Below are 14745 nucleotides of genomic sequence, written 5' to 3' on the forward strand. Positions count from 1 at the left end.
TCATCAGTAGGAGTTGCAGAGAAGGGAAAAAAAACACTGTCACTCAATGTGCGGCAGCAGCCACCCCAATGCCAACTCATGATGAGAGATGAAGCGCACTAATGATATGCAACCTGCTTAATGTACTTAGTAGGTCCTTGACTATCTATGGTCTCTACCTGCTTTTACCCACTGTCAAGTGTATAAAAAAAAACATCTTTCCTGTGATTCTGCAGCTGTTCCTTGAGGGCTTGTAAATCAAACCAGGGCTTTAAACAAATACTTCTTAATCACTAAAATGCGGGAGTCATTTGAAGTATAAATGTTAATGTATTCAGATTGTAGGGAGTCGAAAAATTAATAGCTGTGCACAAGTCTGCTGGTATTGTTCTTTATGACATTAATCCATGTTTAAAAAGGAACACATAAGAAAACTTTTTTGCAAAAACTTCCCCATCAGAAATACATAATGAACAAGGTAGACTAATACCTCATCCACAGTGAAGGAAAGTTCTCTTTCCTTCTAAATAATTCCATGTAAATTTACTTCAAGCAGGTACAATGAAAACCTTGCGCATGCACGTTAACAGTTCAGCAGCTTGCGCAAGATTTTCAGTGAGATGGCTTACATCGCCAACTGGGATAGGGGAATGCAAAAAGCAGGGAGGGGGTGCATAATTTAGACACAGCATAGCCTGGAAGGGCTTGGTGAATTTCTTTTAAACCTTCTTTTTACAAAAACAGGGGATCGCAAGAGTAGAAGAAGAATTGTTCCAGCGAAGAGAAGATGAGCTACGCGTGCCAAGGTATGTGGTCTACCATTAGGCTACATTCACACTACAGTATGGGGGACGTATATACGGCCGACGTATATGCGGCCGATATACGTCCCCCATACACTTCTATGGGCTCACGGCCCTGTACGGGAGTGGTACGGTGCCGCACGCGTGCGGCACCGTACCGCTCCGTAGCCCGGGGAAAGATAGGACATGTCCTATCTTTCCCCGTATTACGGCGCTGTGCGCCATTACTTTCTATGGAGAGGGGCGGGGGTGAGCTGCGCTCACCTCCTCCTCCTCTTCCTGCGCTGCCGTGTGCCCGCCGTACTACGGTGCGGTGGGCTCACGGCAGTGTGAATTTAGCCTTATACAGTAAAATCTACATTGTTATTTCTGTTGGTGGATGCTGTGCACCTGTTTTAACTATATACTTTGATGGCCTTTAAAAACTGTTACAGTGTTGGTGCTTCTGTTCAGCCAGTGGACAGGCAGTCCTTGCAGCATAATTCACTATGATGCAAGGACTCCCATCCACTGCACTGTGCTCAGTCACTGGGATCTCACAGCACACCGGTCCGTTCAAACGTGTTTGTGTGCAGGGGGCCTAAGTGTAGTTGGGGAGCTCTGTTACACCTCGATTCATATTCTGTACCATGATTCTTTCTTTTGTACTATGGTACTCTGCATCAAAGATTTGGGTATTGTAGTCATGAGTAATGGCTTTGTAAGAGCGGTGCATTATCTAGTGAGTATTTAATTGTGTACTATATATTTATTAGCACGTCCCTTTATTGGCTGCACAGGATGTGATATATGACTTTAGCAATGTATATAAGAAAATGAACTCCTTCTGTTAGAGTGGACATTCCTGTCGGGGAGAGACGTATATGTAATTTGAGATGATGCTCACAGGAAATCTGCAGACTGTACTTTAGCCATGGACTCAGTGTTAATAAATTCAAAGGAACACTACGTTCCTTTCACACCACATCATGATTATTGGCCTTTTATGCCTATTACTGAAATCTACACAGAGACAGCGCTGTCACATTCAAGTGTAGGGTCGTGAGCAGAAAAGCGGAACTAGGCCTTGCACCAATAATCACATAAATGAGGATTTGTGGGGGACAGCTACTAAGTGAGGACACAAGAATTAATTTGTGTAGTTTTCTTCCATATAAATATTCAAGAGGTGACTCGGTTAATAGAACCAACGAGAATTAACAACTTTCTTGGAAATGTGTCAAGGAACGATGAAACCTCTCAGATGAATGTTTAATAAAATGTGTTGTGGCCTTTATTTAAAAACAATTGAGTTCTGCCATGTTTTATCTATCTGTAAGCACACAAAATGTCAGTGCAACTGGATGTGCTGAAAAGCGCCAAAATTGCTTCTGCACAGACATCGGGAACAGAAATAATCCATATTGAAGTGATGAAGGGCGTTATAAATAAACATGTAAGATGTCTTGGATTGCACCGTTTAAGGAGATCTCGGACAAATAGGAATATTTTTGTTTCTTACACTTTACCTTTTCTTACTTTAATTGTCTTAGGCTACATGCATATAAACAATGTTATTAGCTGTGGTTGTATGGACGGCTAGCACATGGCCCCATGTATTTTAATGGGCTCATATGCAAGGCCATGGTTTTCACAGCCTCATATATGATCTGACTGCCAGTTATAGAGCATGTCCAATTTCTGCCTGTGTTAGTCTTTTTTTATTGTCATCAAGACATTGGTGGACCTCACTCACCAAGTATGTTTGCGCTGGAAACAATGGACCATGGCTCCATTGTTTGCAGCTTAATATTGCACATAGGTTTATAAGGCCTAACAGGTCAAAACTTAAATTTTCCTGGAATGATATATTGTCACATGCTCACTTCAGGTCCAAATACTGGATAGAGAATGGGGGAATTTGACATGCCTTGAAATTTGTAGGCATATAAAAAGCCCCATTTCCAACATTTTCCACCCTACATTCTACTTTGATAATGGGGCAGGTTGATGCAGGACATGATGCAGGTGGGGACGTGAAAGTCTCAGTACCACCGTATTTACTATAGTGTCTGCGAGAAAACTGATGGAGACTACATCTGAAATCTCCACCAGGCAGACATTTCATTCTGATGGTGGAGCACATCTCTGGGTATTCCAAGAAGCCAAAGCCTCTTAAAGGGAACCTACCACCACAAATCTACCTATAAAGGTAGATCGGGAGGTAGGTGGATCAATAGGACGTGAGGATAGCCCTTTTAAGGGCTAATCCTCACGTCCCCGCACTGTTTTGTGAACTTATATAAAAGGTTTATGCTAATTTTGTTATGCGGCTACTGGGGCGTGGAGTAGCCGCAGCTGTGGCTACACGGCACGGCTACTCCACGCCCCAGTAGCCACTTTACCCCTCCTACCCACAATCTTCGTCGCGCAGCTCCTTGCAGCTGCGCGCCCTGGTCCGACGAACCTGCCGTCTGCGCATGCGCAGAACGGCAGGCCCGCGTCTGTGCGGTCACTGCTCCGAAACAGGCACAGGCCTGCTGTTCTGCGCCTGCGCAGACGGCAGGATCGCCGGACGAGGGCGCGAAGATTGTGGGTAGGAGGGGTAAAGTGGCTACTGGGGCGTGGAGTAGCCGTGCCGTGTAGCCACAGCTGCGGCTACTCCACGCCCCAGTAGCCGCATAACAAAATTAGCATAAACCTTTTATATAAGTTCACACAACAGTGCGGGGACGTGTGGATTAGCCCTTAAAAGGGCTATCCTCACGTCCTATTGATCCACCTACCACCCGATCTACCTTTATAGGTAGATTCGTGGTGGTAGGTCCCCTTTAAGCTGTGCAGTACGCAGGTGGGAGGAAATTTGAGACTGGCGTTCAGTCTTTATGCGAGTTTTAATAAAGGATACAGGACATGAAAAGAAGTTGCCTCTTATGTGTATGGAAGTTAAATGAGCCTTGATAGCAAATAGCAACTGCTCAGTTTTATTTTGCCTGTTTCTGTAAATTCAAAGGACTGTATGGAGCCTATGTGCTCACCTTCTACTGGATAAAAACCTCCTCACTGAGGTTAAGTTGATGGAAATAAGTATATTACTTTAGCCCTTGAATCTTTATTTGTGGGGGTCCCAGTAATTGAATTTGTTACCTGTAGATTTTACTCAATGGATAACCTTCTCAGAATGAAGCTAATAAGGTCATCAGCTGAATGCCTTATCTTTTCTAACCTCTAGAAATCAGTAATCCCTGGGGAAAGTTGTGTCTGCTAATTCTAGTCTTGTGGAGCAGAGTCCTTTAGAAATAGTGGCCCCCTCAGTGAAGTTTAGTTACTGCAGGATAAAATAGAGTTGGCCAGATCATACTGCCCTAATAACTGTATAAGCATTTAAAAACTTTTTTTCACTTTTTTTTTTGGAGTTTACAAAAAAAGCATAAAAAATGCTATGTTTGTTTGCAATTTGTAATATTTTTTAATCTCAAATTTTATTTCTGGGATCACAGTGACATAGAATATTGCATTATTTTATTCTTAATAAAATGCAACTTGTGGATTTCAGGGAAAAGTCACTTGGGAGAAACAAAAAAAATCCCAAAACCCTTTGAATCCAATGTTTCATTTGCGGGGTGAAATGACTTCATAAACCTGAACTTATATTATCTGCATATGTCAATGGTTAGAATAGCGCATTTGCCTAACCATGTGGGAAATATATGTTTATCTATGTCGCTCTGTGACATGACCGATCATTAAATGAAATAATATCTTTTGCTATGGTGTACATTTAGTACCTAACTCATCCATAGTGACAGAGATAATAAAGCTGTCATTTGCTTATGATATTTGAACAAGACCTATTTCTTCTCTGCCGCCTCTATAACATGTAGCTTGGATAGACATTAAGAATACTGTAGCTAAGTGAGAAATAGCCCCTCAAGTAAAAAAAGAGCAAGCTTATTCCCTACTGCTTCATTTGGTATTGCAGCTCAGCTCCATTCCCTTTATTAAGTATTGGAAATCAGACAAATTGACTTATAAAAGGGATGACATGCAGTTGCTAAAATACAACAATCATGATCCTACTAGGTTGATAAAACTAGTTATGTTTTCTAACCTCGCTATCTTAATTTGTTCCCCCATATATGAGAAGTAAAGGATAGAGATAAGGAGATGAGCTGCAGAAGTTGGCACATTACTACAGAAATTGGGCAGGGTCGCCAGCCTAGCTCGCGACAGGAATTGTGATTGGCATGACCTAAGAAGTATTCTCTGTACACAATAATGTTAAGGATTACTACGGGATGGGGTGGGCAGAAATATGTTGATAAGAAGACTAGGAATTTATGGTTACCAAACAAAAATTCCTACTGATTGAAAGTGCTTGACCATACACCCATTGTTCATTCAACAGCAGTCATGATGAATTTTAGGGTCAAAAGGTGGAGGTTTATTGAAGGTGCAGTAAGTGTCAATGAGGAATTATGCAATATCTCGGTAATATGTGATTTGTATTTGCCATTTTCTAGATCTCTTGCCCTCTACAGTCTCTGTTTGTGATTTTCACTTCTCTTTAAGCTCCTGGGCAGAGACTTAACTGCGACAACTGAGCTCCTCCCCTCTCTATAGAAATTGTAATTCAATTCCTCTGTGAGCCCCTGTCAATATGGCTAGCAAGAGAAAATTTAACTAATTTTTTATCAGGAAGGAGGTGAGAAAGAGAGGAGCCAGATAGGTAGAGAAGGCGGTAATTTTCTCTTATAGAATATAGTATCAGGTTTCTTGTATTTTTGAAAACATTGGACAACAAATTTTTTTAATGGATGGATGATCACATTGATTGTAAGGGTATGGAAATGATTGTTTATCAGCAGCATACATATTGCTATCAATAAATTAGCTGTGTATTCATGCAACAAAAATCGAAATTTGGAAACAGACACCACCAATGACTGCTCTACGTGTATGTAAATCAAGCTAAATGCTAACCAATTGACATGTTGTTTTATAAGTAAGATTCCAATAGTCCATGATATGAATGCAGTGAGTAAACAGGGGTGGTGCAGGGTGGCACAGGAAACGTGCTATATTTTATAGTGGAATGTAAATTTGTGGCACAGCTGATTATTGAATTGATTATTGGAGCATGGACAAAAAGGAATAGAACTCCTTAAACCAGCTTTTAGCTACTCTAATTGTGCCACAAATTGAGACACAGAACGAGTCCGGAAAATATAAAGGGCAGGAAACTTTCATATTCACAACCAGCGCCACAATTTTGCACCAAAAAAAGTCAAGAGTATCGGAAAAACACCAAAGTTGTGGTGCTGGCACTTCATAAATAAGGAAGCAAGAGTAGCAAGGGGAAAAAAAAATTCTGCCAGTTTTCCATTTGAAAGGTGATAATAAATGGCTCCCCACCGTGTCAGATCTTATCCTTAGACAGAGCATATTCATTCAATTAGAGCATTACAATCTGTAGTACTAACCCCATGCAAGATGCTCAGAGAATGCTAAAGCCTTCGGAGATTATTTGCACCTGATATATAAATCCTTAGCCATAGAATGGCGCTGCAACAATTTTAATTTGCATATTAATTATCAACTTTAGATGAGTAAGGTTGCCTGGGAATAATTATGTTTTTGGAGGGCAATGTATGATGTTTGTGGTCTGTGTATTTGTGTGTGTGGGTGGATATTTCTATGTGCTTGTGTGTGAAGATGTTGTGTTGTATGGAACTTTATTGACTAATATAAATGACTTTTTATGTATCATTTCACCAGGATAGCAAAATAAAAGTGTATTCTGAAAAAAAGCCATGAAGGCAAGCTTACATTGTAGGTATTCTTTGTGATATACTCTGTATTATATTCAAGGTCATAAATATCATACAAATTTGATGAAACTTGCATCATTAAATACCTACAAACGATTAGCGTTAAAAAGATCCACAATACTGAAACTGTGTCCTACTGTTGTCTTAACATTTGCCTGAAAGTGCCTGTGATTTTACATAAAGACTTACAAAGGTTTTCTTTTGCTCTGTTCAAACCAGAACCGTACCTTCCATGTAAAGGACCTTGACCTTGTCTTCACCACTACTCAACGGAACTGAATGGCAAACTACAGATTCTATTGACAGATATCCATGTGATATTTCAACATTTGCAAAAAACCTATCAAGGGCCAAGGGTTGCTTTGTGGTAAAAACTATACTTCCCTTTCCAGAGACCATTTGAACTACATACTAAAGGAGAGAGAAGCAAGCTACTCCTGCTGGGTTATTGCGAATGTTGAGAAATCATATGGAAAAATCTTCATAAAAAAAAATCTTCGATTACATTCTTCATTATTGAGAATACCAACTTATAGAGGGTTAAACATTTTGGTCACAGGTTGTGAATTCTAAAAACAACAACAACAATCCGTACTATAGACGCCGACCTAGGCGACTATACTGATCACCACAACCCCCAACGGTTGTGGATCAAACAATGGGGATACCTACACCATCAGATAGGGATCAACGCCTGGGGCTCCACACCAGGGACCCAGTAGATGACCCTACACTTGGGTTTATCAGACTATTTACTACACCCCAAGGGATGCTCCTCTACATTGGAGACCCCATGTTTTATTGATTCCACCGCAATCCCTCTGAAGAACCTACAGCAGGAAGAAACGCGTCAGGGAAGGGGAATGCAGGGTGTTTTTTTTTTTTTTTTTTTTCTAAACTAGGGCAAGTTATTGGGACTGCCCTTGTCAGGGCGGGAGCTAATCACACCTGGGGACAGGGACAGTTGTAGCCTTGTTACAGTTCGTGACGTTTTTGGATCTAACATATACAGGTATGTCCTTTACCATCTTAATGCTCCCGTCAATACACGTACTTTGGAAACAGCACAGCTGACCACTGGACACAACTACAGACCATTACCAGTTGTGGTAAGAACCATCTTTTATTTCCTCTTTGCAAGGTATTTTTTGGATGGTATGGTGCATGGCACCGTGATTTGCAGGTACGTGGTATCCCCATTGTTTGATCCACAACCGTTGGGGGTTGTGGTGATCAGTATAGTCGCCTAGGTCGGCGTCTATAGTACGGATTGTTGTTGTTGTTTTTAGAATTCACAACCTGTGACCTTTGTATATTTTAAGGTATATCTAATAAAAATATAAGTTTTAGTTCACAGCCATGCTGATAAATTTTGAATATTGAGTGAACCAGAGGCAAAAACGTCCTTGATTTTGGGCCATAATAATACATGCTTTGTGTTTTGTTAAACATTTTGGGGAAGATTTATCATGGCTATTAGACTAAGGCCTCCTGATGTATCCTCGGATGGCTGCGCTGGTGGCCAAAACTACTTCAGTTGTGAGCCGGTGTAGATTTTCTCAAAAACCATGCAAACCTCCAAGGTGAACATTTGCATGGTCTAGGTCAGTGATGGCGAACCTTTTAGAGTCTAGGTGCCCAAACTACAACCAAAACCCACTTATTTTGCATCAAGTGCCAACATAACAATTTAAACAGTAACATATTGCTCCCTGTTCTTCCACAACATTCAATTGAATTGGCCCTCTGAGGACACCAACACAGTTGAAAGCAGGAGGGCAAAGGGACCTCCAAAGATAATCCAGCCCTGTTCACACCTTCTCACTCCTGCAGTTCTAATCTGTCAAAAATGTGTCATCTTAAAAGAGCGTTGAGAGCAGCATCTCAAGTTGTCTGGGACTGCAGAAAGATTTGAGTCCTATCTGGTGAACTCTGTTCTGGGAAGACAGCTTGGGTGCCCACAGAAACAGCTCAGAGTGCCACCTCTGGCACCCGTGCCATAGGTTCGCCATCACTGGTCTAGGTAGTGTGCAGGTGAAGGGGAAAATAATAATTTCAATTACTGGCATTTCAAAAGTAATATTCAGAATTGTGATTATTTTTGGACTTATCAATATTATCAAGAAAGCTTTTTTGACAGTATTTTGTGGTCCTGTGTTGAGGCTCCTATGAGGCAGGCATTCACTCACAGGGTAATTTTCTATAGGTGACTACTAGAGAATTTTTAATTCCTTCCAGGAGAGCAAATAAATTTAATTTATTTTCTACTACAGATCCTTGTTTTTGGGTCTATTGCCTTAAAGAGGACTTTTGCAACCTCCATCAGTTCATCTTTTAATAGGCTCTAGTCCTCTATTTTGCTTCCTTCTACAGAATGTTGGCGCCACCGTATAATAGACTTAGGCCTTTTGATATGTCCGGCAGGACCTGGCATATAAAATAAACCTAGATAGCATTGTTCACGTGTGAAAAGTCGCTAGCTGCAGTGATTGTGCTGGGGCATGGACAGGAACCCACGTGCTGGGCCACCTCTCGCCACCTGCACGCACTTCACGATCCTCCATGCCCCCGGAGTGGAGGTGGTGGAAAGGGAAAAATAATAGCAAGTGCTGGCTATACACTAGCATTTGAGATCATTTCAGGACTTCTACGTCAGTGTTCTGGCGCAGAATCACTGATAAATAAGCCCCATTGTCTGCTTTGCTTGTTCTAATTAACCCCTTCAAATCGTAAATCAGTGACATTGCTTGGCTGAGTAATTTTCTAAGCAAATGATGTTAATATATGCGTGAACATATGGAAACAATAGAAATATAGAATGCTGGAATTACTGTCTTTTCTAATGATATTTCATCATGTTGCTATGGTGATGTTTGTATTATGGGAACAGTTTAGAAAAATTCCTTTTGTATTGATATTAAGTTTCTTTGTGCATTTTTTTTTTAATGATACCCAATGTCATTTTGCTGAGATTAAATATTCATACGGGAAGCACAATATTGTAAATGATTGAATACTTAATGAATGGTCTCTATACCCTTTAAGAGCATATAGGCATTATAGGGGGGCTCTACACAACTTACTCACCACCTAAACCAGCTTCAGCTCTCACAGACATTCTTTGTGTATTTTTTACGTTGTTATTATTAGCAAAACAAGAACACTATTAACCCCAGGGTTTAAGAAGCTGAACTCATTGGTTTTTATTAAGTTCTTTTATTGTAATTTGTTTTCTTTTTTCTGCAAATCAGGCCAGGTATGATCTGTACATAACATATAGATAAAACTAAATAAAATGTATCATAAAAAAACAGAAAATGCTGTAATAGGTGAAATATTTTATTGTGATATTTTTCCAAGCAATGCTACTAAATAATGGAATTATGCCGCCATAATTCGATAACACTTTTGAATACACACCAAGTTAAAAATTGGTTACATTTGCTAAATTCAGTGCACTAATCCAGCCGCCCTCTAAAGGCCGAAACTAGACCACCTGGCTCCACTTTAGATGTGCCTGGCCAAGGTTTTCAAGTGGAACATGAGATTTTAAATCCAAGACTGGCAAAATACTGTGTATTCATGTAAAAATGGCTTCAATACAAATTCAATAAGATTCAATGCTATTTTATAGTATTTCCTTTCCGATTGCACAGCCGCAAACTAGTACTTCTATTTATAGCATATAGGTCCAGTGGATACAACCAATGTGAGCAACTATATGATTCTGGAATATATATTGATTTATATAATCATGTAACTGCTCTGGAAGTGAAAGGGTTAAGGGCTCCGGCACACTGGAGGCGGAAACATAGTTGCAGCTTTGAATCTGTAGAACACTTGCCTCAAGGACTTTGAAGGTCACCCTCATCTAGTGAGTGCTAGCAGCTTGCAGAGAGACAGGGCAAGCAGGGGCAGTAGGGAGAGAGACAGACACTGTTATTGCCAGATTCATGTTGTCATGAAGAACGCTTTGCAAACTAGACACAGCTGGGGACAATACATGGGTAGGGGTGCACACAATCAACAAAACTAGACAATGCATTCCTTCCTTTTATTTACTGGGGACTTTTATTATTCTCATGAAACTTTACCTGTGTGCCCCTTGGATTTATGCAAAACAGCACTCCACTGTTGGGTTACCTTGAATGAATGCCACACAGAGTGACTTTCTGCAGTGCACTTTCTTGCCATACTAGAGACAATAGCTGCTTATTATTTTACCAGTTTATAAAATGCTGTTATCTCTCCCTTTTATGTCATCCCTCTCTTGCACAGCATGTTATCTTGTTAAAGCCAGCAGAGAATGTGAGTGAGCAACACAAAAGGAAGAGCATTTGTCGGCCCTTGCATTGTGCTCTTAGCGGTCGCCGGTTCTCCCTGCCCTTATCAGCCAGCTCCTCTAATTCCTCTCTATATTTCATTTGCTTTATCAGACTCTGTTTCGATTTACAGTTTAGACTGAATCTAAAATGTTTATTAGTGTTTCTAGAAATAAAAACCCATTTTGATTTCACCAGATTTTAGCCCTGAGCTTTAAATGTTTTCGGGATATTTTACACATTTGTAGTCGGCTACTTTATCTTTTGAAAGCCAAATAGATGTATACAAATTATATTTGTCACTTCTTACTAATCCATCACATTATAAACCTTCTTGTTTTGTGACTTCAAGCTATGTTGTAACAATAGCTATAAAGTACCATGAAGCTCAGGCGAGTTTGAGCAAGTGGATCACGATAGAGACGAAAGGCCTCTCGTTTCTTAATGGAGTATGGTATACCCCTGGGATGGACAATTCTGCAGACCAGGACATGATGCTATGGTTCTGCCAAAGGTGATCTTTCACAGGCATGATTTGGGTAGAAATAACCTTTGGAGTATCCCTGCTAACATTTCAGACTTTATGGCTAGCACTTGGCACTGTTATTTTACATGGACATTTATTATCTTACATACCACTCATTTCAATAGTTTACATCATGATAAGAGTCACACTAACATTGGCTACATCTGTATGCATACTTTACACAAACTATGTAAACACATTTTGGAGCATTTATCATTTTGGCGCAGGATATATACTATAATTCTTTAAGTTATAAGTTTTATTATATTTTATTTTGTTTTTTTATTTAAGTAAACATACAAACAGTTGACTGGAGCGAAGGCCATTTAAAATATACACTTGTGCAACAATGGGGCAAATTTACTTACCCGGCCCTGTCATGATCCTGAGGTGCATTGTCCGATGAGGATTCGTGTCCGGCGTGATTCACTAAGCTTGTGCGCCCGAGTTCCTGCATCCGTCACTTCTGCGCCGAGGTCAGCCGGAGTTCACTTTCTTCTTCCCGGTGTTTATAAGTGCAACACATTTCTAACTGTTAAATCCCACGCATAGTCCGAATCCGTCGAGTTGTCCGATGGCCCGCCCCCCATTTGTGTCGCGTGCAAGCCGGCGCGGATGCGCCAAATCCAATCGTGTCCGCCCAAAACCCGGGGCAATTCGCCGCAAAATGGAAATAATCGCAAAATCCGTCGAAAGTGCGTCGTTCGGACCCTTTGTAAATGTGCTCCATTGAGTTGTAGGACATTGCATTCCTAGCTGTAAGACATTTGTAAGATTCCACAATATATCCACAAGCATTATTACAGTCGAATAACGATGTCTTAGGTAAATCAAATCTCTAGAAATGTTCTGAAGAAGAACGGACTTAGTTTAGGTGAACAACTTTTGCTACATTCAGGTTAAACCCAATCTATTCAAAGTACCCTTGAGCTGCTCTGTCAGATTCCATTGGGTAAGTGTGAAGGGTTTCATTAGATCCACCCTTTCCTGTACAGTAAAATATTTTACAATGAACAACCTCCATTTTTTAAAGAGTTTACCGGCCAACTTGGACTTATGGCACTCTGCTTCCAACCTTTCTATATAGAAAAGTTTCTTCATCTGCTCTACCACTTTGCTTATTGTCGGGACAATAGGTTCAAGCCATTGTTGCAGCAATGACCTCTTTGCCAATTTTCAAGTTTTTAAGTTTGCAGCGCAAGGGATTAATGAATTTGCACACGGCCGAAAATGGTCTAACCTAACACTCCATTCATGACATTAAAATAGAATCCCCCCCCCTCATCCTTCTCCTTCCCTACCCACTTTCCCCCTTAGGTACAATTGATGCGTATTGTATAAGAAAGTTAATGTTTACTTAATTTGACATACTCTTGTGATGTATAAAATATAACTATACTTGTACCTGTAAGTTGAAAATTTTCCCAATAAAAAATGTTGAATACAAAAAAAAAATAGAATTTCCCAGACCATTTTTTACTGCTCTAAGTTTACTGCTCAGATTCCCAAGCGCCGCCGAAACTATGCACCCCCAAAAAAGTTGTGAAATCCAAAATAATAATGTCAATAATACACATTCCCCTCATTCTTTTACTGTGTGCATATTCCAGGATAGGGTCCTATTCTGAGGAGGGAAGAGGGGGCTAATGGAACTTTTAAGGAGACACAGACATTTAAGGCAACAGGAAAAGTAACAGGAACTAAAAAGTGTAGAAGACTTAATTAGTCCTTAAATTGTTCCTTCTGATGTGCTGCAATATACTGCCCTAAGGCCAAAAGCTCGAATTGCCTCATGGGCACTGAGCCCAGATTTCTCCATGGTTGGTGAAGGACAAAAAAAATTTGAGAGACAACCCATGATTAAAATTGAATACTTAATTGCATGCCCCATCTTTACGCTATTTATTTTCTGTGTATATGGAAATATTTTGAATGTACATAGTGTAATATGGTGCATTTATTTGTAAAAAAATAGCAGTATATTCACATCTGCAAATGTTCCTACAAATGTCCCGTTATTTTGGGAGAAATCTCCCATGCAGCTCTTGGGGCATCATATGCTGACAGGTGGCTCAGGTTTTTCGAAGTGCATGAAGCTAAACTGCACAATGGGGCACATTTACTTACCTAGTCCGCTGAGTTCACCAAAAATGCATTGTCCGACGATAATGCACTGTGCCGCGATTGACTAAGATTGTTCTCCCAATATCTTGTATGTGTCGCTTCCCCACTCAGGTCCGCCGGAGTTCACCTTCTTCGTGGTGCATTTAAGTACATTGGGGGTCATTTACTAAGGGCCAGATTCGCGTTTTCCCAACGTGTTACCCGAATATTTCCGATTTGCGCCGATTTTTCCTGAATTGCCCCGGGATTTTGGCGCTCGCGATCAGATTGTGGGGCATCGGCGCCGGCATACACTCCACGGAAATCCGGGAAAAAACCGCCGCATTTAATAAAAAAAGTGTCGCTCGACACGCGCTTACCTTCACCCACGATAGGACGGTGAACTTCAGTGCATTCCGATGGTCTTCAGCCCAGCAGCCCTGGTGGACGGCGGAGGAACTGCCTTAGTGAATCCCAGCAGGACCTGAATCCACTGCAGAGAACGCGCCGCTGGATCGCGAATGGACCGGGTAAGTAAATCTGCCCCATTGTCTTGAGACAGAATTTGAAAGTTAAATCCTGCGCTCAGTCCGAATTAGTCGCATCTTCCAATGGCACGCCCCCCAATTTGTGCAGCATGGAAGCCAAACCAGCTGTGCCAAAAACCGATGCATGCAACACAATTCCAATGCAGACACATGTTAAATACTTGTCCAAGCTGTGCAATCCCCGATAAAGGTGCAAAGTCCGACAAAAGTGAGCAGCTTAACTCTAAGTAAATGAGCCCCAATCTGTAGCCAGGGTCAGTGCTACAGCCATAATTTTCACAACGATCTTACCACTGAAAGCCATTTTGAGAAGCTTCTGCCATAAATATATTTAAATATTAACTTGATATCTGTGATTGTGATTATTTTTGTAGGACTTTAGTTTTCAAGAAAATGGTATTTTAAGATACAAGATAAATTTGCCAACTCTATTTGGCCCAGTTTTTCATAATCTTTTAAAGGACTGTGCTGACAAGGGAAACCTATCGCTGACTTTGCTTAGCTTAGCATTGTTTATACTCCTAACAGAACTAAAACTTATAGATGTTATATGTTTCATTCTTTATGCTAATAGGTTATTTATCATATAGAATGTGGGTCAGAATAAGGAAAAAGTGATCCAAATTTGTCAATGTAATTGTTCCAATGAAATTG

The 14745-nt window shown here is 40.6% G+C and overlaps 1 protein-coding gene and 1 long non-coding RNA gene across 5 annotated transcripts in view; one reads left to right on the plus strand and one right to left on the minus strand.

The window, feature by feature from the left end:
* UNC5A (unc-5 netrin receptor A) overlaps window positions 1-14745 on the minus strand; it is a 241331-nt gene that overhangs the window by 207806 nt on the left and 18780 nt on the right. The window lies entirely within an intron of this gene.
* The window catches only part of LOC140126609 (uncharacterized), a 51674-nt gene that overhangs the window by 263 nt on the left and 36666 nt on the right, over window positions 1-14745 (plus strand). Inside the window, exons 2-3 of one of the 2 annotated variants that reach the window (XR_011854863.1) lie at window positions 724-785; window positions 4909-4967. This is a non-coding gene — a long non-coding RNA (uncharacterized lncRNA). Of the gene's footprint in view, window positions 1-723; window positions 786-4908; window positions 4968-14745 lie in introns of those variants that run through there. The other variant, XR_011854864.1, reaches the window with a different exon arrangement.

The sequence above is a fragment of the Engystomops pustulosus genome, chromosome 4, assembly GCF_040894005.1.
Source record: "Engystomops pustulosus chromosome 4, aEngPut4.maternal, whole genome shotgun sequence".
In the NCBI taxonomy this organism is placed as follows: domain Eukaryota; kingdom Metazoa; phylum Chordata; class Amphibia; order Anura; family Leptodactylidae; genus Engystomops; species Engystomops pustulosus.